This window comes from Sinocyclocheilus grahami, unplaced genomic scaffold (genome assembly GCF_001515645.1).
Source record: "Sinocyclocheilus grahami isolate Dianchi unplaced genomic scaffold, SAMN03320097.WGS_v1.1 scaffold102.1, whole genome shotgun sequence".
In the NCBI taxonomy this organism is placed as follows: domain Eukaryota; kingdom Metazoa; phylum Chordata; class Actinopteri; order Cypriniformes; family Cyprinidae; genus Sinocyclocheilus; species Sinocyclocheilus grahami.
The window spans coordinates 2,132,745-2,158,887 of NW_015505281.1; the positions used below are offsets into that span (position 1 = coordinate 2,132,745).

At 35.0% G+C, this 26,143-nt stretch overlaps 1 long non-coding RNA gene across 1 annotated transcript; it reads left to right on the top strand.

Annotated features, from left to right (window-relative positions):
- Positions 1-8,699: 8,699 nt before the first annotated feature.
- LOC107588412 (uncharacterized) lies at positions 8,700-25,270 on the top strand. The gene is made up of 3 exons (XR_001609574.1): positions 8,700-8,773; positions 16,705-16,708; positions 25,260-25,270. It is a non-coding gene; the product is annotated as an uncharacterized lncRNA (long non-coding RNA).
- Positions 25,271-26,143: the final 873 nt, after the last annotated feature.

Genomic DNA, 26,143 nt, shown 5'->3' on the forward strand with positions numbered 1-26,143 from the left:
ACAAACTGCAGTTCATTTGGACATATGATAATGTTGACATTTATACTTCAAAGAGATAAATAAATTACTTGCAGCTCTTCAACTCAACACTCCATGTTGTGCATGCAAATGTACATGTGTATGTTTTGTGTGTGTGTGTGTGTGTGTGTGTCAGCATCTATTTATTGCTCCTTAGTAATTTCAAATATTATCAACTCTACCTGCTGTAGCATCCTATTGTGTCAAAGCTGTCAAGGCCTAGACATTTGGAAGGCCACAACTAGTAAGTTGATTAATGAGTATATGAATGAATGAGTTCCCTTTCAGTCGGTCATTCCCGACGCCACGTCGGATGACCGACGAAATTGGGATCTCGCTTAGAGGGACCAATCTACTTTGAGTGTAAACTAAACGAGCCAATGCACATTGGCATGCAATTATTGCATCCAGCTGCTGCTGATCACAGCGTGAGTATAAGTAGGCAGCAGATGTAGTGAATATTCAGCTTTTCGCTTCGTGCCACTGCCTAGATCTGGGGTTCCCTCTGGTGGCAGCCGGGGGCGTCCTTTTTCTGGTGGTGGGCATATGGCAGCTACGGCGGCAGTCACGCCGCTGGGGCTGCTCCATATGAGACCGCTGCAGCACTGGCTCAATGGCTGAGTCCCGAGGTGGGCGTGGCAACGCGGCTTGCAGGCGGTTGAGCTGAAGTTCCTTTCAATGAAGACTTTGCTCCTGCTAGCATTGGCCTCCATCAAGAGGGTAGGGGACCTGCACGCATTTTCGGTCAACAATTTGTGCCTAGAGTTCGGGCCGGCTGATTCCCAGGTAACCCTGAGGCCCCGGCCCGGCTACGTGCCCAAGGTTTCCGCTACTCCCTTCAGGGATCAGGTGGTGAACCTCCAAGCGCTGCCCTGCCCAGCCCTGGCTTTGCTCTGTCCCGTCCAAGGGGCTACTTTGAAGGAGGGAACGGAGACGTCACATCCCGTCGCCACAGCTCCTGTACCACTGCTGAGCGGCCGGGTCAACCTGAATATGCGCTGCGTCTGCTGCCTACTTATACTCACTCTGTGATCAGCAGCAGCTGGATGCAATAATCGCATGCCAATGTGCATTGGCTCGTTTAGTTTACACTCAAAGTAGATTGGTCCCTCTAAGCGAGATCCCAATTTCGTCGGTCATCCGACGTGACGTCTCCGTTCCCTCCTTCAGGGAACGAGGGTTACCATACGTAACCGAGACGTTACCATACGTAACCGAGACGTTACTCACTTACTGAGTCAATTTGTTTTATGGTTGTATGATGAGCTGTTTTTTTAATTATTCAGTTATTATTATTATTATTATTTTCAATTTTAAACATTTTTTTCCGCCATTTTACAGATTAATTATTCTTTACACTCTCTCAAACTTGTTTATTGATTTACTGAACTGTGGACTCTTTAAAGGAAGAGTTAACCCAAAAATGAAAATTTGAAAAGCTGTGTGTTTGTCAAAAACAATCCTTGATTAAGGCGTTATAACTTTAATCGTCACTTCTGGCCAAAATACCAGTCTGTTATAACACTTTGTATGGTAAAAAAGTCCATCCTCTGTTGTTCTCTTACAACAAAATCCACTGACATGTTTGTTTAGAACTGTTTTGAACCGTTTTGACTCATAAATAGTGCCTGATCTATGCATATTTCTCTCCATTTCTCAACTTTTTGACTGGAGAAATCAATATCATGGATAGTAAAAAATGTCTTAAAGGGTCCTACTTTTGCTTTTTCACTTTTTCAACTTTAGTTAGTCTGTAATGTTGCTGTTTGACCATAAAAAAGATCTGTAAAGATACAAAGCTCAAAGTCCAATTCAAAAGGAGATATTTTAATGAACAGAAATCACTTTCAAAAACTACAACGAATGACTCGTTTGGACTACAACGCATATTTTCCAGGATTTGTGATATCACAAATACAGACGAATGGGACGAGACCTGGTTGAGCTGCACTAGAGAAGGGTGTTATCACTATGTCGGAGACACGCTATCTTTCTCAAGGCAGACGAACTTAGAGTGGTTACAATCATCCGGGTTTAAATCGTGCTCAAATTGATTTGATTTTGACGCAATATTTACACTGAAGCTCGCAGGAGGCTATGGTAAGGGACGTGACATTTCCCGACCAGGCTCCGAGTGCTGCCAATCACAACACACACAGTCCCAGCTAACCAATCACAGCACATTTCATATTTCAGAAGGCGGGCCTTCATTTGATACAGGAACTATTCGAGCCGTTCACGCCAGACTGAGGAGAGAGGTGTTGTAATAATGTAAAATATGTGAAAAATATGAGAGCCTGTTCTAATACACCCCCAAAACAAAATCAAGACTTTGTAAAAGAGCATAATAGGACCCCTTTAATTCTTATTTGTTTATTACATAAACTCAGTTTTTCACATTAAAAGATGTTAATTGTTGGACTGGAGTAGTGTGGATTACTTGTGGATTATTGTGATATTTTTATCAGCTGTTTGGTCTCTCATTCAGACGGCAACCATTTACTGCATAGAATCCATTGGTGAGCAAGTGATGAAAGCTAAATTTCTACTAATCTGTTCTGTTGAAAAAAACAAACAAACTTGGATAGAACAAATTCTTAGCAAATTTTATTTTTAGGGTGAATTATTCTTTCAAATCCTAGATGTTATTCAACTGCAAAAAATAAGTTGTATAACAAAGAACAGGAATACAATCAAATGAATAAATGATGACTGTTTCAACTCCACCTGAAATAAGAAAAAAAAATAACTTTACTTTACTTTCAGTCATTTAGCAGACGCTTTTATTCAAAGCGACTTACAAATAAGAAAAAGTAATTAAAACTAAAAGCTAAATACTATATATATACACACACATTTAAGAAAATAAAATAAATTAAATAAAAATGACAAATGCATACAACAACATTTCAAAACTAAAACATTTAAATGAAAACAAAAAAAATAAGGTTACATATACATATACATATACATATACATGTACATATACATATACATATACATATACATATACATATACATATAAATATACACATATATATATAAATTATATACATAATACATATATATTATTTCATTTCCATTTTGTATCTTGAAGTACTGAAATAACTCAAATTAAATAAAAATAAAACTTAATAAAAGGACAACATTACCACAACTGTAACTAAAACTAAAATAGATAACTAATACAAATCAAACTACATAGGTTTATCAGTAATCCTAAAAAAAATAACACTGAGGCAAACACACATACTAAAATAACAACAACTTACTGACCCATAGTAAGAAATGGTTATAAAAAAAAAATTAGGGATTAACAAATTGACTTCTTTGCCTTTATGAATGTGAAAAATATGAAGTATTTATAGTTATTATTATCTCACTTGTTTGTAATGACTAGTTTTGGTGTGTTAATATAAAAAGCAAAACGTCCTCCTCGATTTACCCCACTGACTGCAGCCAGCGAGACACACACACAGCGCTCCTGCCGTGAGCTCTTGTTCTGGAGAACAGAACTGGTGTTGAGTTGACTTTTTCATTAGAGCTGAGTTGAATGAGCATAATAATGACAGGCCCCAGGGCTCTGCATGCCCGCAAGCCTAATCACTCAACTGCCACCAGCCACACTGTTTCTCCCCGCGTAATTAAAACAGAGTCAGAACAGAACTGTAAAGCAACACTAGCCTTCCATTCCCTAATGAGACACTCATCTGCCTGGTGTGTGCATTAAACATTCACTATGTCTGAGGAAAAAACAAAACAAAAAAACTTCTTGCTTTCTCAAGAAGATGAAAAATGAGAAAATAACAGAGCGGGAGTGACTGTTTTTCTATTTTGGTAAGGCTGGGTAAACTTATATATATAGCTACGAGACACACACACACACACACGGGGCCATAACAAATACATTCATTCAAATACAATATTTACATTCAACTTTTTTTTACTCAAATTGCATTAATTGAAAAAAAAAAAAGTTATGTAGAAGCATTTTATAGTGCTTTTAGTACATAGTCTGAAAATCACATTTTAATTTTTAACTTAATTGAAAGCAAAAGTAAGGTAGGCTTTAGTTGTTTGTTTACATATTTAAATAACCCATTGAAATGTAATGGAGATTAAGGGGGCATGATCTTGTGAATGTGAAATATAATGAAATGTGCTGATATTAATAAAGCATCTGCTAAATGACTAACTAACTAACTATATATTTTTCTAAATATATATCAAATAATTTGACAGTATCTGTGATTTTTCCTTTAAATGGGACAGGGTTATTACAGTAAAACATAAATATAAATAAATAAATAATAGAACTATATGTATAAATTAATAGAACTATAGACAACAGAAATGACAAAACTACTAAAGTACTAAATTACTAATTGTAACAATTAAAAATGGAAAATATTCAAAATATATATAGAAACTAGAATAGTATCTCAAATATACTAAAATAACACCTATAAGATACAAATCAATATACAAAAGGTGTAATGTAAATACACTTAATTTATAAATAATGTTGCGATGGGATTTTGTATGAGAGATTATACAAGGAAGAGAGAAAATCAAAAAAATAACTAGACCGTTCTGTTAAATAATTTGAAGCTATAGTTTTTGTAGCTCCATCATTTCCAGTTATTCTGAAGGAAGTGTGTAACTGATAATACAGCAGAGAGAGGTCTGGCTGCTTTCAGCTGAGGTTGTGAACATTGACTTCAGCCTCAGTCTTACTGAACTAGAGAGCAAGAGATTGTCTGTGTTGCCATAGCAACACGAGAGAAAGCTTTCTTCTTTTACTAAAAGTGCACAGCCTTGTGTTTTTATTGTTCTGAGGTGGAGGAGGCAAATTAACAGTCTCTAATTTAAAACAGCGTGCTTTCTCTATACACTTGATTAGTGTTCTAACCTTAATTGACTTTAAGGGGTCCTAAGGTGTCTTTAATCACTGCATTTATCAGTTCACCATAATTCCTGATAAAAAAAAATAGTTATGAGCAATTTTAATTTTAAAAGACTGGGGAGCTCGGTTACTGCTCTGCATTTGTCAAGCACTTTAAAGTGCAGATTTAATGACATGCTTGTCTGGAGCTGGTAATAATATCAGAGTAGAATGTGTGAACTTAAGGGTTTGTGTGTATTTAATTAGAACAAAAGAGGCTGAATGTATGAACAAATACACATAATGCATAGAAAGTGACCTACATGAGAGCTACTGTTTGCATGCAGCTAATCGCGAATGGCACGGCAATTTTGTCACAGGCTGGATTGGCACTGAAGATGTCGGCAGCTTGCCTAAGATTGATTAGACACATCAAGACAGCCACTGTTCCAGAGGGAGCAAGACGGAGAGAAATATGGATTTGTCTCCATGCTTATACCTCTTCATTTGTTTCCATTACAGCCCCCTGTCTCTGAGCCTCCTGAAAAACAGTTGCCTGACATCAGCTCTTACTGAAGTTTATGTTGCACGTTTAATATTCCTTCCTTCTAAGGCTGTTTAAAGCTGGGTTAAATAGTTGATTAATGAATGTTATATTTAATAGATGCCTGGATTGTCATAATAGATGCACTAAGGACTGGCAAACTCATGATAATGTTTTGATTTTAAATTGATTCCTTTTCACATCACGTTAACATGCATATCATTTTCTAATTAAGGTCCATATTTTTTTTTTCTGAAAAAAATATGTGTTTGTGTATTCACTGCTATTTAATACTTTTAGGCGTGCATATACAAGTAACCAGCATATTCTGAATACTAAGTAATGCATATTAATTTCTTCTGGAAATACAGGAGATCTTCACTGTTGACATTATGCTGCATTTTTTGTTATTTTGGACAATGTCCTTAAAGGTGCACTATTTACAGAACTTTGGCTTTTTATGCCATCTCTGTTTGAAACATAAAAATGTTAGTAACATGCATCAAATGAGAAATAAATAAATACATGTTTGTAACAGAAACATTTTAAATAAATAAATAAATAATAAACATTTGAAAGAGAAAATGATGCCTCAAATAAATAAATAAACAAACAAATACATTTTTGAAACTGAAAAATTACAGTAACATGCATCAAGTAAATAAATAAATGTTTGAATCAGAAAATTTATAGTAGCATGCACTACTAACTAACTAACTAATAAAATATTTGAAATGGAAAAAAATGATAGTAACAAGCATCAAATAAAATAAATAAATACATAAACAAATAAATAAATAAATAAATCCTTGAAACAGAAAAAAATATAGTAAAATGCATCAAGTAAATAAATGTTTTAAACCTAAAAATGTTAGTAACAATCAATCAATCAATCAATCATGATACTGACATTTACATATATACTGCATATTGTTTAGTCAGATCAGAAAAAGTCTTACATCAAAAAATAAACCATTATTATTATTATGATGATGCTTATTATTATTATTTATTTTTTGGTAAAAATTAGCCTCTTCCTCACTACAAAATATGTTTATTTATTGATTTTTTGACCAACCATCTGAATATAATATCACCCAGAATGACCTTTGTTTGGACGTGCATATGAATGAATGTGCAGTAACAGTGCTGTACCTTAAACTGAATATTGGCATAATCTGGTTATGGCCATTATATTAATATGTGACACCTACATAATCAGAATATAACCAAATTCTGATCAATATCAGAATAGTTTTATGCTTGTAAACACAGTCTAATGCTTTTGTAAATATAAATATGTCAGCTGATTTCTCAAAACTGGAAGCTTAATCTGATTATGGAAATCATGTCAACATGTTTACTGTATATGACATACTGTAGAAAATAAGTATATGATATTAATCTGAATATTCTTTTGCTGCAGTTAATGTTGTGAAATCAGTCACCATATAACTCATGATAAAATGTTTCAGGGATTCTTTGGACATCCTTTGACTGACACTGGCTGTGAATCTAGACTATAGTTCTGAAGTCAATCAGTAAATAAACAGCTCACTTTTTTGAAGACAAGCCAGTAACAGCACTCATTATTACTGGCTTATCTACAAAGCTCATTCAGAAACTGACGTAATTATGCACTGAGAAGATCTGGGGAAGTCACATAAATATCTTTGACATAAACTGTACATCTTAATGTTGTCAGTTTTGTGGCTTTGTGGATCTTGTGGAATTGCTGTTAACTTCTTGTTTTTGTCATGTTTAATATACAGTATGTCTTCATAAACATTTAACACATAGTGCTAACAATGCCAAAGTAATGGGTTTGATGAACCTCCATGGGTTCCTTTCTCTTTGGAGTGTTACAAGCTCTTGGTGCACAAAGAAGATCTGTAAAGTTGCAAAGACTAAAGTCTCAAATCCAAAGAGATATTCTTTATAAAAGTTAAGAGTCAGCCACGCCTACCTAAAACGGCTCGTTCTAACACGCCCCCACATGTCTACATCACGATGTGGGAAGATTTGCATAACGCCGCCCAAATGTTCACGCAAAGAAAGAAGGTGTAACTTTTATTCTCACTGTAGTATTGTTGCCGCCGCTGCCATGTCGTGAAGGCGTTGTGTGTTTCGTTGCGAAAGCGAAACGTGGCCGGACAGGGCATCACAGTATGGTGAGGGGCATAACATTTCCGTCACACGCTTGAGGTATTCGGCCAATCACAATGCACTGGATAGCTGGCCAATCACAGCACACCTCACTTTTCAGGCAGATGAGCTTTGTAAAAATAGACGCGTTTCAGAAAGGCGGGGTATAGAGGAGAAATAATAATGTACAGTATGTAGAAAAGAATGTGTTTTTTTAACCTTAAACCGCATAAACACATTTCATAACACCAAATACACAAAATAATGTTATTTTTAGCAACATCACATGCCCTTTTAAGAATTTGGACACCATTACTGATTCCAAATTACATGACAAAAGTTGTAGCTTTCCATTGATGTATGGTCTGTTAGGATAGGACAATATTTGGCCGAGATACAACTATTTGAAAATCTGGAATGTGAGGGTGCAAAAAAAAAAAAAAAAAAATACTGAGAAAATCGGCTTTAAAGTTGTCCAAATGAAGTTCGTAGCATTGCATATTATTAATAAAAAAATTAAGTTTTGATATAGTCACAGTAGGAAATTTACAAAATATCTTCATGGAACAAGATCTTTATTTAATATCCTAATGATTTTTGGCATAAAAGAAAAATAGATAATTTTGACCCATACAATGTACTGTTGGCTATTGCTACAAATATACCTGTGCTACTTATGACTGGTTTTGTGCTCCAGGGTCACACATAATCAGACTACTTTTAGATTACTTTTAGATTACTTTTAGATTACTTTTAGATTACATTCATCACATTGATTGAAACAGGATAATCTATTGATATAAAAATACAAAGAGTAAGAAAATATATTCCATTCATTGTTGTTAACAACATGAAGTGCATTGGTTTCCCAAACTGAGGCTTGCAAAGGAACTGCAGGGGGTTTGTGAGTTTAATGAAAAGCTAATAATTAATTAAAGTCTAAACATGTAAAATTAAAATAAATCATTTTTAAAATAACAATCAAAATAAAACACTTAACATACAAAAATAAACATTGTATTTGTTTACTTGCATGTCATGTGACCATTAACCAACGTCAGAGAACCGTCACGTGAACATGCGAATGTGATGTGATTAATAATTCCTGCTTTACATGTAAATAAGAAATAACCTGAATTTGTGCATTTTAATGTTTCAAAAACAGAAGCCTTCCAAAGACAGTCATACACGGGTAAATAACACACTGAGTGATAATTCAAATAAAAATGTATGTGTTCATCAGTAGTTGATGCAATGGTGAATCACTTTTTAAACCGGAAATTATTTTTGTAAATTCAGACTTGAATCTATAGCATCCATGTTCCCATGAATTTTAGTGGTAACATAGAAGAACCATTTTCAGTTCCCCAAAGAACCTTTCATTGAACAGTTCTTATAAGGACCATGTTTTTCATAGTGTGAAGAACATTTTTAATAATCTAAAGAACACTTTATCCACAATAAAGAACCTTTTGTGCAATTTAAAGATTCCATAGATGTTCTAGGTTCTTTATGGAACCACTGGTTTGGCATGAGTTCACTAAGCTGCAAGTGAAGAACTGGTTAAAAGGGTTTTGATTCAGTAATAATGAATGAAAGGTATCAGTTGTCTCACACATTAAGTCCATTATGTGCTTCAGAACGCAGACATATCGTCACCGTTCACAAATTCCACTGCGTGAGCCATCAAAATGACTGATGTTAAATGCCCTGTCTTTGTGTGGATAACATCCCATTGAGTTGCTTTGATCCTGCTGCATATGAATTACAGTAATCGCAAATCAAAAACGTGCTCTCCACCAGCCAAATATTGACTGTGTTGCTCTCAGTTGTGAAGGACGGGATATAATTGTGTCAGTCTTGCTTGTGCGTCTCAACAAGGGATGTGGTGAGTGACAGCTTAATACAGCCAACACTTCCATTGTCAGCAGATGAGCGTTTGGAACAGTGATACAAAGCCGAGGCAGGACACGTTATTCACTGCGGGACACTTACCAGTGAATAACTACCCCACAATGGCATTTACTGTCCCCTGACAAATATTTACACTGATTCAAAGCTGTGCTCGAAGGCCAGAAGAAATTAGTTGAAAATGTAATGTGATATTCAGAGACTTTGCCAGTTGGGATTTTGCGTATTAGCCGTTTTGGACATGTCTTAATAAGACATCAATCAGATGCAGTGAATTTATACACCAATCACATTCTTGAACTAACAATATCCGTTATACGATTTTTCCTGTCTTGGAAAGTGAAGGGAGCTCCAGTACTTTGATTCCAGTAGACCTGATGTTATTTCTATCTTCTGTTTAGTCACATGTTTCTGTGCCAAACATGATGAAATCCAGTACTTGAAGTTTGCGCTCCAACTTGTATGGAAATTGTTAACTGTTTCTGTGAACTCTGGCAGTATGTTTTTCGACAGGCCTCATTTATAAGTTATCCATCCAGGAAAAACAGACTTGTGATCTTAAAACTTTTAGAGATAAAGTAGAATATTTTGTTGCTATGGCTACCTGCCGCACACAGCACCAAGTCTCCAGGGCTTTGCAACGTAAGAGATTGTCGGTAAGAACAATGGCTTGAACTTTTGGTAGTAATTGCTTCACGCTCTGCTCTCAGGAGGCGTTAAGGTGAAATCCTTCAGTATCATCTCTGAGCTTCTCCATTAGAGTCTCAGGCGATGACCTTCACTTCATATTTTCCAGCGGTACAAACAAGACCTTGAGCTTCACACTCTTTCAACAAATTAAAGGAAAAACTGCTGTTCGCTTCTGATGTGAGCTACAGTTACTCCAGGGTCACATTTGATCGTAGCACTTGCATTCACCAAAGAGAAATATTGAGTTTGGCTGCAAGCACAACAGTCGTTTTGTTTGTGTTTGTAGAGCAAAGCCAATATTTCATCCAAGAGTATTCTGAGTCTAGTTGGAATGCCAGAACCTATTTATGTTGGTTGCGCATGCGGCCCCCTGCTTTGTAACAAACCAACTAAAAAGCCTCGATGCCATGTAGCTCAATGTTCAGATACTCGTTCAGCTGGACGCAGGCCTTTTGGAGTCATTTGAAATGTTCTTGTTGCCTGTCACTGGCATCAGAGATGATTCTTCAAGAACTGCTACTTTAGAATTAGAAATTAACTTTATTCCATTGCCAGTCAATACAATGATCTAAAGTGAAAGCGTTCAAAGCAACAGTTTGCAACATAATTGGCTTTGATTATTATGATCTACTGTAGAACTGCAAATGAAAAGCAAATATTAAACAAGTAAACTTAAGATTCATTTATAAATGAACAGTTATGACATTGATTTTAATATCACACCTCAGCATCTTCAGTGACATCAGTGAGTAAAGGGTAAAGCTGATGTCACTTCTCAATCATGGCCGGTTTGAGTGCATAAAGTGAGCAGTGGGGGGCACTGTTACAGTTACAGACACTCACACTTCCCTTCCTCACATATTATCACATTCATCCTACAGGAAAGATGGTCAAATGCTTTTTAGCTGGTTGGTACAATCAATCAATCAATCCATCCATCCATCCATCCATCCATCCATCCATCCATCCATCCATCCATCCATCCATCCATCCATCCATCAATCAATCAATCAATCAATCAATCAATCAATCAATCAATCCACCAACCAAATCAATCAATCAATCCACCAACCAAATCAATCAATCCACCAACCAAATCAATCAATCAATCAATTTGTCTGTCTGTCTGTCTGATATAGAAAAGCCTACTTTTATTAATAATTGAATGATAATAAATTTGACTGAAACTGCCAAAAATTATAATAAAGTTATTAAAGTCATTAGAAACAAATGTGGATCTATTCTTTATTATACTGTCACTGTATTTATTATTTATATTTCATTATTATTTATTTATTTTCTGTCACCAGTTTCTCTGAAAATGTAATTAAATTACTGATTACTCCTTTTAAAAGTAATCACGTTACTGTTCTGATTACATTATTTCAAATGTAATTAGTTACATTATTAGTTACGTTACTTTTTTTCTGTGACTACATCCATGAAATTTACACGAAACTCCTTATAAATATGTGTTATTAAAGCATCAACATTCATTCATTATTTTTAACTAAAGGAAGCATAGGCTGCTGCGTACATGGTTTGGCATGGCAGAATGTCAGCAAAGAGCGCTGCTTTTATAATCTCTAAAAATATGACATCAGTTCATCGCAATCTCACAAATCTCTGTTATAACACAATGAATATATGCATAATGAATCTTTCATAATGTCTACAATTCGTGTGTTATAATGAGAGGATTCATGAGCACGCACATTTCAGCACTGCACTCCTGACTGGCCATTGTGTTCCAGAAATCAACATTGCTCAACGCAGTGTTATAGCCTAACTAGAAACTCTGCCTACGCTTGCGCCTGTTAATCTTTTTTAATTGTTATATTAGTTCTTGTTGCTTTTGTGCAATAGATGAATAGCAATTCATTTGTTTTAGATATTTCTATTTTGTGGGAGTCCTGTGAATCAGTTTATTCTCCCGCATCCCGCACACACATGAGTGTCTACCCGCCCACACCCGCAACGGCACTCGCCCATCTTGTCCCACGCCACACTGTTACGTCGGGTCACACGGGAGTTCAAGTCTCTAATCCACTGGCACTGGACTCGACAGTGCGTGTGGTACATCCCCGCATCCCGCACACACATGAGTGTCTACCCGCCCGCACCCGCAACTGCACTCGCCCATCTTGTCCCACGCCACACTGTTACGTCGGGTCACACGGGAGTTCAAGTCTCTAATCCACTGGCACTGGACTCGACAGTGCGTGTGGTACATCCTTTTTACAATCTATATTATAAAACATTGCATTCTGTCAGCAATGTAGCGCGGCAGTAACGTATAGAGACCTCGCCTTGTAACTATACTCAAATTACTATTTTGAAAATTATAACACGTTAAATTACTCAGTTACTAAAAAAGTAATCAAATTACAGTAACGCGTTACTAAGTAATGCATTACTGCCCAACACTGTCTGTCACACATCAAGAGTTACCGATATTTACTGGTAATAACATACAAAACTATATAAAAAATCACAGTCCTATGCTTGATGAGGTAAACATAAAGTCCATGCACAGTCAGTGCTGGGTAGAAACTGTTTACTTGTAATCTGGATTACGTAATCAGATTCCAAAAATGATGTACTTGTAATTAGAGTATATTACATTTTAAAATGCTCATAATCAGATTACAGTTAAATTTGTATTGATTACATGATTACATATTAATCACACAAAGGCAGTAAACTATTTAAATTATTATTTAATAATTTATTGATTCTGTTTATTAATTATCTTTTCATCCCCCCCTTAAATTCCTACTGTGTCATACCATAGCTTTGACTATATTCACAAATGTAGTATACATACATTTGCAAACCATGCTTCTGAATTTGAAGGAAAATATAATATTGATTTATTTATAATATTTATTTTTTTATTAAAATAAAATACTAACTTTAATATTTCACATAAATTAACAACACATTTGCATCTTTACAGTTCACTAATGTTGGTTAATGGTCACATTGACATGCAGGTGAAATATATTTTTTGTGTACAATTATTTTTATTTTCTTTTTAATTGTATCTTTATTTATACAGTATGGCCTCAAGTGCCTTATTATATTCATAATACATTTATTAACGGTGCAAATTATTATTTAAACATTATTTTATAAAGCAAGTTCTTTCAGTGGCATCCTACCAGTAGAAGATATAATCCCTGACATAACAGAATTTTGTTATGGAACAAAAATTATGATGCGCTACAGTACGTGTGCTGCGCAGTGATACGGAGAACAGGTGTTTTAAGTCATAGATCTTAATATATTGAGGCAGGTAGAATGTCTGGAATGCTATATTGACCAATCAGAAGCCAGGACTGGAACTATTTATAAACTATTATTAGACTAGTACCATCTGGCCTATTGAACCCATTCTAATCTTTATAGAACCATTTTGACTCTTTTAAAACAATTTTCATCTTATATGATATATTATTATTGTTTACAACTCAGTCATTCTGTAACAGGCATGTGTAGGCACGTGCATCTTCTCCTCTCTCTCTTCCTCTTTCTGTTGTGCTGTCTTGCTGTTCGGCCCATTGAGTTTAAAAGCTGTTTAGTATTTTGGGCTTTCACACTGCACAGTCATATCGATCATTATTTCACTGCCTGGGTGATGCTTATCATCACAGTACGGCATTCATCAGAGATTCAAAGCATAACAGAGACATATGATCATTTCATTACTGGCACGCTCTTCTTTTCTTGTTCCTGGAGTCAGAGACAGAAATATACTTGAAGAATGCAGTCTGCTTACTTAGAATTGCAAAACGATTAGACCAAATCCAGAACAGACTGAGCCGGACAGAATCTGCAGCAGAAGTTCAGAGTGTTCTGTATGGTTCTGCTTCAGAGCGCTCAGACGTCAGTCTCTCACCCCTCAGGGCTGCAGTTTGTTCCTCAGACTAGCCGTCTCTTCCTGCCCCATCAGCACAAAGCAAAGCTGCTCCTGGCACCGGAGGTCACTGGAGACCCCATCAGGGAGGACCCTAATGTCCTGCCGAGATATGCTGACTGGGACAAAGCCGACGGTGCAGCAATATAACTATGGTTAGATGAATGCACAGAATCACAGTGGCTCATTGTGCCTGAATGCAGAGTAAAATTAAGGAATATGGTGTTCTAAAATTATCTTGTAAGTTGTACAATAAAAGTTTGTGCATATGAGTGTTTTTGGATCTCTTTAGTTCTCTGTTAGTGTTCAGTAGAAGATGCTTATTGTAGGTGTGTGTGTATGGGATGTATACATTGTCACAAGAGCTAAATTTAAGTAATTATAACATTTTTGCAATAGTTTTATATTTTGACTTTTAGTTCGAAATCATACTAAATTAGAATATTTAGTATAATTACAATGATGTGAGGAAAAGAAGTGAGCTTAATTTTATTGAATGTGGACTCGTAGTACTTTGTACTTCAAATCTTAACTGCTATGTACTTACATTTAAATTAGTTTAAATGAATTGGATTCAATGCACTTATTGTGTACATACATGTTTTTACAGTGTACTTATATTTAAAAAACAAATACCTGCATGTAATTACATCTGTAATTCCATTTATAATTACACTATTGAACCATCCCTTACACCTTAAGCCACCCTTAAACCTACCCAGACCACCAAACCTGTCCCTAACCTTACCCCTATCCCACCTCAATGGCAGCAAAAGTGTTTTGCAATACAGTATGAACACAATAACTACATTGTACTTATTTTTTTTCATGTAATTACATAATGTCACTTAATATAAAGTGGGACCAAAGGAACACATCTATTTTGATGAGTTGACTAACAATATAGTATAAAATGCAAAGCAATAACATAACATGTAATGTACTTGATTATAATTTTAACTGTAATGTGTTATTCAATATTGCACTGAAGGTTAATATATTTTAAATGTACTAAATTACAACATCATTAAAATGTTTAATTACAAAAATATTTAAATACATGACACAAGTTTCTATAGAATTCACATTAAAGTATATTTTAGTTCATCATAAATGCTCGTCAGCAGTACATTATAACTATATTTCAAATATAAATATAAACTAAAACACATTTTCATTTAATTCAAAACATGCCACTAATTGTCCGAACATTACATGATTACTATTTCCATACACATTAATACTGTATCTTACATTTATTATTTCCACAATCTTCTATATTCTCTTTAAAAAAAATGCTTACTTATTTTTCACATCGTAAAGTTGTACCATCATATTTTTGTAGTAATTGATGTGAGGACGTGTAAAGTGTATTGAATTATAGTTTAATTCATGAATTTACATTATTAGTTTTATTTTGGTCAGAGCATTAGATTGACATTTTTATATGCGTCATTTTGCGTTTGGGGTTTTGCGTTTCATAATTGTTTTACTATGAACATTTTTGTGGGAAACCTATAATTTTATGTAATTTTGATGTCGTAAAATTTGATAAATTCCATTGTGACAGCTTACTTTATACTATGTGGCAACATGCCTGATACATGTGTTCAGTGAGCTGTGTCTTTTTTCCCAAGCAATATCAGACTATCAAGACTGTAAGGTATGTGCCTGTCCAGAAATTAATTTTCATGAATAAAACTACATTGATACAGTACATATTCACTGAAGTAAAATATGAGACAGCTAGCCGCAGTTTTCAATGTATCTTAAGAAGGTTTGAAGCTGCGCATGTTGTTGTTGTGCGTGAGCATGTGACGTACGTATGTGTGTGCGTGTGTGTGTGTCCTGACCAGCCGGTGCCTGTGCTCTGGCTCGGGTCACAGCAGAGGTATTAGTGTGTGTGTGTGTGTGTGTGTGTGTACCAGCAGCACTGCTCCGCTCCGGCTGGGGTCACAGCAGAGGTTGTTTGGAAGGTTTGATTTGTCAGTAGATAAATGATAGCCCCACATCTGGGAGAGTTTGGCAAATAAATAACACGCGATGGCTCATTCATCATCGGCTTCCCTCCAATCTGCCAACAGAAGGAGGGGGAGAATAAATTCTTATTATAACCTTGGGGAAGCACAACACATATTGTTGAGTGAGGCGGCCGTGAATTCCAGGGGAGAATGCTGTTCTTTGTCAAGTGCAGCACATAATAAAAACCAGACGATAGTCGCGTCCTTAAGTCAGGCTGTGTGCTTGATGTACGGCAGAGGCCGTTTGTATTGTGACAGACGTGCTGTCACTGGAGCGTGTTGAACCGCTTCCTCTTAACACACGGGGAAGATTCCTCCCACCTCACCCAAATGTGTCCACAGAACACGGATTCACTCCTGGGAAGCAATTGGACGGAAATGATCCAACAGAACTGAAAAGATGTGCTTATTTATAACGGTTTGCTTTCAGTTGCCATGCCATTGTATTACTGCAGGACAAAGATATTCAATTAGGATGTCACACACCATGCTATTACAATTAATTACAATAGTTATAACAAGCATGGAATACTGTAATTACACATTAATTATGGGAGACCGGAGACAATAGTAATGTTTTTTCTCATTTTCCGTCATAACTCACAGACTGCTTTCGATCTGTCATCTTTTAGAAAAAGGTATGTGTGAGCAGTAATACAGAAGAAAGAGTAACAGTACTTAGACATCTGTAATATTTTACAGCTTGATTATAATTTGATTTGTGAATGTTAAATAACTAAATGTCTAACATGGGAATATTGTATCAAAGTTTAAGAGCAAAACAAAGAACAACAATTGTTACAGACAAAAATTAAAACATAAAAACAAAATTGTGCTAACTTTTCAATAAGATATTAACAGTGAAAAATACTACACAATTATACTGACCAACCCTTATGCTTTTGTAGCACATAAAAAAGCCACTACATCTAAATCAAGTGCACAATGAAAGCAATCATTGTTATTGCTTTAATAATTATTAATATTTAAAAAAGATTTTTTTTTTACACTGAATGGATTTCTTTTAGCTGTCTGGAATACTTTGAGTCTAACGTGTTTTATGAAGCTACAAGAATACTTTTTGTGCGCGATTGCATCGTGGTACTCTTGTGAACACGTGTTGAAGACTGATAAGGAAGAGAAGAAATTGTTGAATAAAGTTGTTATTTTTGCTTTCTATGCGCACAAAAAGTATTCTCGTAGCTTTATAAAATTACGGTTGAACCACTGAAGTCACATGGACTATTTTAACAATGCCCTTAACTTTCTTGGCCTTGAACGTGTCAGTTGCGTTGCTGTCTATGCAGGGTCAGAGAGCTCTCGGATTTCATCAAAAATATCTTAATATGTGTTCCAAAGATGAATGAAGGTCTTACAGGTTGGGAATGCCATGGGGGTGATTAATAATTAATGACAGAATTGTCATTTTTTGGTGAGCTAAGCACCTCTTCTCATAATCCATATAGTTTGAGGTATCATCACAAATTGTGGTAAAACAAACACCACTAATTACCTAATTTCCTCTAACTATTGCAGAACTGTGATTTTTGATTATTAATGTATATTCTGATGTGGATTAACACTACATAACAGACTGCTGTGCTTTGCTGATCCTAATAGGACACTTTATTCATTATATTAGAGCAGATGAGATGTATCTGGCTCTCCTGAAACTGCTCTTAAATTTTCCAGGCTTTCCGGTCCATGACAGACTGTCAAGAGCAACCTGGACTGAGGTGTCAGACAGCAAGCAAGAGAACAGACCTTTTACAGGAGCTTATTTCTGGTGAAATCTGTCTAAATGAACCAACATCTAGCCTATTAGAACCATAGGACCTCCATTATTCCCAAAATCTGACATCATACACAATTTAACAGTCATATAAACAGATAATCAAGTATAAAAACTTGGACTGCTCTTCCATTTATACTGACCCTCATGTTGTTCCAAACCCATGTGACTTTCTTTCTTCCGTGGGACACCAAAGTTGGAATTATGAAGAATATTCACATTGTTTTCTTACAATATAATTTTGCAACGGCATGAAAGCGAATGGATTGTTCATTTATTTTAGGTCTGTCAATCGCTAAATTTTTTACTTATGGGCCCTCGTGGAATCAAGGGTCACACGGGTCATAAAGGAGACCAGGTGTGCTTATTGTTCATTGTAATAAGCATAACACAGAAATGTGTTATTGCCCGTTGTGTGTGTATGATCATGTATTTTTCTTATTTTAGGGCCTGATGGGTCTCGTTGGTCCCAAAGGAAGTGAGGTAAATTAGAAAGTACTCAGTGACCGTTTCGATTACTGCTGCTTCCTGCACTTGTATTAGTACCGTGTAATTTTTTTCTCTCTCATCACTCTACAGGGAGATCCAGGTGTTGCAGGAGAACCAGGCATAAATGGTGATCAGGTTCGCAATATTTATTCAAAATTGGGTCAAAGGGTTAGAATAGAAATTGTGCTTCAGTAATTTTGCGTTAAATTATTTTAACGCGTTAAGGATTGTAAAATTAATCGTACACGTTAACGATGACAGCCCTACTTTATTTAGTTTTTTTTTTTGAGTTGCTTTATATCATTTTACTAGAAACAATAATCGTTAAATAGTAATTTAATCATGTAGTTGCTTGAAGCAGTAAACATTATATACTGATAAATGCAATACTGTATTAGTCTTTTAGAGCAAACATTAGAGTCTTTATGTGAATTCATGTGTTTACACTCTCTGCATGTGGAATACCTGGGAAATAAATGCTGTAAACTCATGTTCCAAAGCATTCCACATAAAAAAAGAGATAGGGTTTCCTTTGGTCTAACTCATAAAGTCTATCACATGTACACTTTGTCTAATTGCTCAACTAAGAGATGCAAGTGAAATCTAATAAATTTTGCCCTCCGCACATCACAGCCTGAGCGTATGTAACAAGCAGCCAATTATAAAGCAGTGAAATGTGATGTGCTGTTCTCACCAGGCTCTGGCTTTAATCAAGAATCATTTAATTAAGCAGCTAACACACTTAAGTCAATACTGCTGAGCAGAAGACGGCAAGACGGGAAGGAAGAAACATCGTATAATTGCATAATTGTAGATAGTATTTCTAAAAATGTCTGCTAAGTATGTTGACTGTCAAATAAACTGACTTCAAGAGATAAAAAGTCTAATCATGTAGGAGTTCAGCGCTCAGGCAATTGTTATAATTGTTTTTTTTTCATGGAATTTATAGTAACCCATTTATATAAATAGTCAAACTAATTTAAAAAGTAAACATTTCACAATCAGACATTGGTAATGAGCAAGATCTAATTTAAAATAAATGGTGCTCAAGCAGCCTGAATCTTATTTAGGGAAGCAACAAAAACAATGAGGAACACTTTCTCCTGGGAAAGAGATGTAAAACAGTGCACTCATTCCTTTAAAACAATGTTTTTCTCCAGGTATCACACGTTTGAGAGGATGGCTGAAGGTGTTTGTGTGCTACAGAAAAGCACACAATCTTTAACACTGCAACAGCACAATTCTGAGGTGTGAAATTTTCTTGACAGTTACCTGGTCTATATTGTTATCTGATCCTTTGCGCAATGAAGTGACATAATTGGGATTGCCTTGTTACACCTGCTGCACTCAAGATGGTTAAGCAAGTTCATGAAAAAAATCATCTGTTCTGATAGGTGTAAAACAGAAATAAAACTATAAAATTGCAAGTGGAAATTCACTGACCCCTTAAGGATCAAATCTTTCTTTAGCTTTCAAGTTAAATCATTTAACCCTGATGTTGTGTTTAGATTGCTTTTACTGCCTTTATGGTTGGAATCTCAAAGACCTTAGGTTATGTGTAAAAATAAATATGCATAGTAAATTTAAATGTAACCTCTTATTTTCACATCAAATCATTTTAATATGCTTCACTGATCACATCTGATCACATTATTGAAACTTTAACACTGATATGCTCTATTACAAATGCTAGAAACATAAGTCAAATACTATAACACAAAGCTAATAAATAGAATACTGGCAAGGGTTTACATATAATGCATAAATGGGTCTCAAAGAATCTGAAACAGAAGTAATTTAAGATTTATCATGGTGGACCTGTGATTGTTATCAAGTTAAAATGTGGTTTATAATCAGCTTTCATAAGATTAAAGCATCTGTATGTAGTTTAGTTTAAATAATATGATTTGTACAGAAGCTGAAATAACTGGAATCTAATGACACTACACTCTAAAAAATGCTGGGTTAAATACAACCCAGTGCTGGGTAAAATAGGGACAAACCCAGCAATTGGATTGTTTTGACCCAGCGGTTGGTTTAAATGTTTAACCCAACCTTCTAGGTAGTAACCCAACCGCTGGGTCAAAACATCACAATTGCTGGGTTTGTCCTTATTTTACCCAGCACTGGGTTGTATTTAACCCAGCATTTTTTAGAGTGTAGAAGTTTTGTACATTCAAATTACCGTACAAATGGCCACACACGCTCTTGCCTTAAAAATAAGTTGGATAGGCTAATCTTCAACATACTTGCAATTCACATTAGCTTGGATTGATATATATTCGCATACACACAATAATGCTGTTTTAAAAGAGAAATCACAGACAATTTTGCCACAGGTTGGATGTAGTTTATGGCACTATTCATTCATTTCAATGGCATCAGCAAGTAGTGATTGACTGTTGCACACATAACTTTGTTTCTTTCTTTCTTTCTTTCTTTCTTTTTTGAGATATTAAAGGGACAGCTCACTCTGTCATAATCTTTTATTTTTTTACTTTGCATTTGTAGTACTGTGAATGTTATGGAAGCCCGTTTCTGCCACTGAATAAAAAAATGTAAAAGGTAATTGCGACATTTATCTCACAATTCTGAATTTTCTCAGAATTGTGATATATAAACTCACAATTGCAAGATATAAAGTCAGAATAGTGGGATTAAAATCAATTGCAAGAAAGAAAGTCAAAATTGCAAGATATAAACTCGTAATTCTGACTTTTTTCTTGCAATTATGACTTTTTTCTCTCGCAAATGTGAGTTCATATCTTGCAAGTTTTTTTTGTCTTGCAATTATGACTTTTTTCTTAGAATGACGAGTTTAAAACTGGAAAAATTTTGAGTTTTTTCTTGCAATTGTGAGTTTATATCACGCAATACAGACTTTAACTTGCAATTGTGAGTTTGTATCAAACAATTATGAGAAAAAAAGTCTGACAATTGCGAGATATAAACTAGCAATTTTTCTCAAAATTGTTAATTGATATAACTGAGATTATATAAACTCTCAATTGCGAGTATGCATCTTGCAATTCAAAGATAAAACTCACAAATACCTTTTATTTCTTTTTTTTTTAATTCAGTGGCGGAAACAGGCTTCCATATGATGTTCCTCAGTTGTATGCTACTTTGAATAAAAGCATATGCGGAATAATTAAATGCAATATTGATTTTTTTTTTCTTTATGAAGCTGGTCCCCATCCACTGTCATTTTATGGAAGAGAGCAGCTCAGACATTCAGTTAAACATCTTTTGCACTCCACAGAAGAAACTCATACAGGTGTGGAACGACATGAGGGTGAGTAAATGATGACAGAATGATCTTTCTTGGGTGATCTATCCCTTTATCTGTCAGACCCCAAAATAATATAACAAAGGATTGAAGTCAATGAGACAGAATATGTCTCAAACTGACTAATTTGCTTTTATAGTTTGTAACAAATTGCAAGAGCTCAAAAATTGCTCATAACTACCACATTTCTGAATCCTAAAGAGAAACAAAATCAGTTTTTGCTCATGTTTTAAATTTACCTCGCCATTGAAACTGTCAATTAGCAAATGCTCAGATCAAGAAACAATCACTCAGGAAACTATTACACCTTTCACCTCTAAAACGGTCCCTTGGTAATGAGGGACTCCGACTTATAAATTTGCACCTGTAACCTGAAGACATGTAGCCATAGTGTCTGAAAAATTACCTTGATTGTGCACAGCGCCATGGAAATTTATCTTTGCAATGGTTTTATTGCATGGTTACCTTAGGCAATTAAATCAATACATCTTAACTGTCAAGGAGGTGGCTCAGTGCCAGGAAGAAATGAAAAGCTCATATTAAGTAAATAAAAGTCTTTTTGACATAATTTGGAGCATTATTTAATGGGAGGAACCCATGGCTAAAAATATTAAATAATGGTGTATTTTATTAGGCACATTATTATATTAAAGGTGTATTATCTTATGGCTTCCCCGCACACGAAGAGGCTAATAAATTAATAAGACATGTCTGAGCATGCACATTTTCCCAGTGATGAATAAATAAGAGGGCATTATATTCAAGCAGAATGCTGTTATGAGGCCCAGTAACCACAGTCTAATTTAAATGAAAATATGTAATGTATATATATGTTCTCTAGAATTTAGTTTATGAGAGAAATACATGCAATACATTCAAATGTTCTCCTCCTACATTTGGTGAACACCAACAAAGCCATCTCTTTTTCAGTTCACTGCGTCTGTCCTGGGAAACATATTTCTATTTACTGGGGTGGTTTAAGGTTAATGTGGTCAGCTGTCATATCCAATAGTATTTCATGTCTCATACAGTACAACATGACAAATAAAAAGGTGTTCAATTTCACCATTTAAAATTAATTTCCATGCAATTCATCTCCCATTGTGCGTTCCTTCCACTTACAATGATGCTTTGCTAACGCATGTCTCGTTTATTCAGAAGATGAGGAGGTTTCTGTGACATTTATGACCATTTAAGAGATGGGAAACTCAAATTCAGTCATATTAGGTCAGAAATTCTTTGAAACTTTTTTTTTTTTTTTTGAATTTGGCTCATACCATTTTTATTCATCATTTTTATACAGACATTAAACATTTAAAAACAACATAACTACATCTCAGTTTTGTTCATTACGTTTGACAGTTTTATTATAAAATAAACATACAATAGCCAAAAAGAAAAAAAAAAGAATAATAAAAAATCGCTGGACTTGTGCAACACATCGGAAATACAAAGCTAACCAGGCAGGAAGGTTTTTGATACATAACGCATTTTAAAATGAATTCGTACAACTATACAATGTATAAATTCAAAGCACTGCAGGTTACCTGCTCTGTACAAAAAAAAGAAACGAAACAAAAACCTAAATTCTACAGCATGCCAGAACATTGAAATTTTCTGTCATTGCAAGTAATGTGTACAACTTTGCCAACAGCCAGCACCTTCGTAAGATAAAGGCCCTTTACTTGAAGTAGAAATCCTGCTCTTTCTTGGCGTCAAACCAACATACTTTTAGGCAATAGGTAGCATTGAGGCATTTCTATAAAGCGCAAGTTTCACAGAACTGCTTTCTGATAGGTTTAAATATGTCTACAACATATAACAATACTGACGCCTTTGAAATCGAGTATTAATTAAACGCAACTTTGATTATGACAGTTACTTGGTAGAAAGAGTCATGCTGCATTAAAACTCGTAAGAAATTTGTTTTTCTTTGCCATTAAGTTTTTTTTTTCTCCACATAAATCAGTTTGCATATTTTATCAAAATGAAACCTTGAAACTTTCCTTAAATAACAGTATGATGGTTGCATTTCTGAAACCACTAGGAAAGGAAATGCTATCATTTCCCATAAGGCTCATTCGAGATGAACTGCTCTTTGGGACATTGCTCCAATTTCAGTTTTAGATTTTGCCAGTAGTGACCCAGACAAGCTCTGGCATATTCATCTTTCTATGCCACCAATACACTAAAATACATTGCCTTTCATTTGGTTACTTCAATGGCTTCTAACAATCCACCCTAAGTAAGTATTGCCTTGTTGTGTAAATACCTTTCTTCTGTGAGAAACCCATTGTAGTGTTACCCATTTGTACACCCTGATTCAATAAGATTCTCCAGTTGGTGATTTAACTGAAAATGTAGAACATAGCAGAAAGGCAGACTCAAATGACATGGAAGCAATGAGAGATGTTGCATATCTTGATGGATTCAAAGCTGTGGATGGGTTTCAGGGTCAAATGCAACACCTTGATGTAATTACAATCTCAAGAAGACAAATCATGGTGCACAACCTTATACTGTACAGAGAAAGACAAACGGACAGAACAAGACTGTAAATAACTGTTCTTTGATTCTCTACAGTTTACATTAGTATAACAAGGCATTTGCAACAAGGTATTTAAAAAAGAAACCTCTGATGAAGTTAGAAACTGACTTTGTAATGCGTTCGTTTAAATACAATTACATTTTTATGGTCCATAGGCAATAAATGGAATCAGTAAACTTGTGTTATAGCAAAATATTCATACGTTCGAATCAGAGAAGTGCTCAAGTTGAATACAAATCAAGGCTTTTCGATGTATTTTGTTTATAAGCGCCACCGTCAGTTCTTTAAACGTACCATGGTACATGCCACCTGTTAATCAGCATGGGAATTGGAAGATCTTTAATTGACGACATGATGTGGTATTTTACGGTAACGAAGAGCTATTTGCATGTTTAATTTGCAGAGCAAATAGAAAGCCTCCAGCTGAGCCTGCTTTAATTGGAGATTGTTCTTCCTGATAGGCTTTTTCATCGATGTAGAGCTCATTCAGAGGCACAAAGAATCAAAGCGATCTCATGCTACCTCAGAAAGACGCGGGGTAATTGCTAATACGTTGTCATTATTTAAAGAGTAAACACTTTCAAGCTTTGTTAAAGCACAGGTCTGAATTGTTCGGCAGCAAATGTAAATGCTAAATGATAAAATCAAACAGCATAGTTGTGTTTGTGCACCTTTTTAACTGATATAGTCAATACATTTCTCAGATAGTTTCAAATGTTTGTTTCAAATTAGTATAATACAGTGAGGTCCTAAAATAAATTAAATATTACCAAGGTCAATATAAGCAACATCATATATATTAAATTCCTTGCAAAATATATTGTGTGTATTATGTGTCCGATGATTTTTGTGGCACTTTTATGGACATCCTTGCTAATTTAGGCTCTATACCATACATTTGGTCAATTAATGTGATTTTTGATCGCAATAAAACTGTATGTATAGATATTCAGACCATTATTCATCATGCAATTTTCTAAAAACCACAACATTTTCATTATAGTATAGAATACATGATTGCAATAAATATTTATTTGCTCTGGTTTAGTCAGGATTTGTTCAATGCCCCTATTTAAAAAATTTTAAATAAATAAATAAAATAAATAAATAAATAAAGAGATATTTGTATAATTATAATTTAATATTCAAATAAGAAGTGCATTATATCTCTGTAAACTATTATATCGGCAATGTTTCCACCTACTATTAATCAAACTGAAAAGAAATATAAACTCCTCGAAACATCTGTGGAATTTTTCTCATTATTACATTGTAATAACTAATTTGTAACAATGTAATAAATCAAAAAGACCATTTTTCTAAACCAAGCCTGAACAGGTACTAGCTACGAGTATTGGACCAAATTTATTTCCCCACTTGCTTTATTCCCAATTCAGGAAGAGCATATAAAGCAAGCAACAAGCTCCAGAAAGAATACAACTGTTGTTTTCATTGAAAGACAAACTGGGGGCATTAGAGGTGCATCTAATAGGCAGAGCAGGTTGTTTACTTCACTGCTAGAGTGAGTCAGTGCTGCTGGTTTCTGACGAACTGCCAGAGGGCCACAGATTTCTTTGCCAGACTGGCATAACTCAAACAAGCACAGCAACAGATGCGACAGAAACCACACACATTTTAGAAACCCACTCTATACAAGTAAGAAAACAGCTGGTAATATTGTTCATGGGAAGGAGAATTTCACTATTTGCATATTGATACTTTTGCCTTGCATCAAAGGAAGTCCATGAAGTAAATAAAGGCTTCCAACAAAAACTTACTTTTGCTCGGTAATTAATTTTGTTGTAAGACGTTTTGTATACTTTATCCTGATGTATTGCTCTTCGTGTGCTACAGTGAGTATTGCACTATAAACCATTATTGGACAGTAAGCA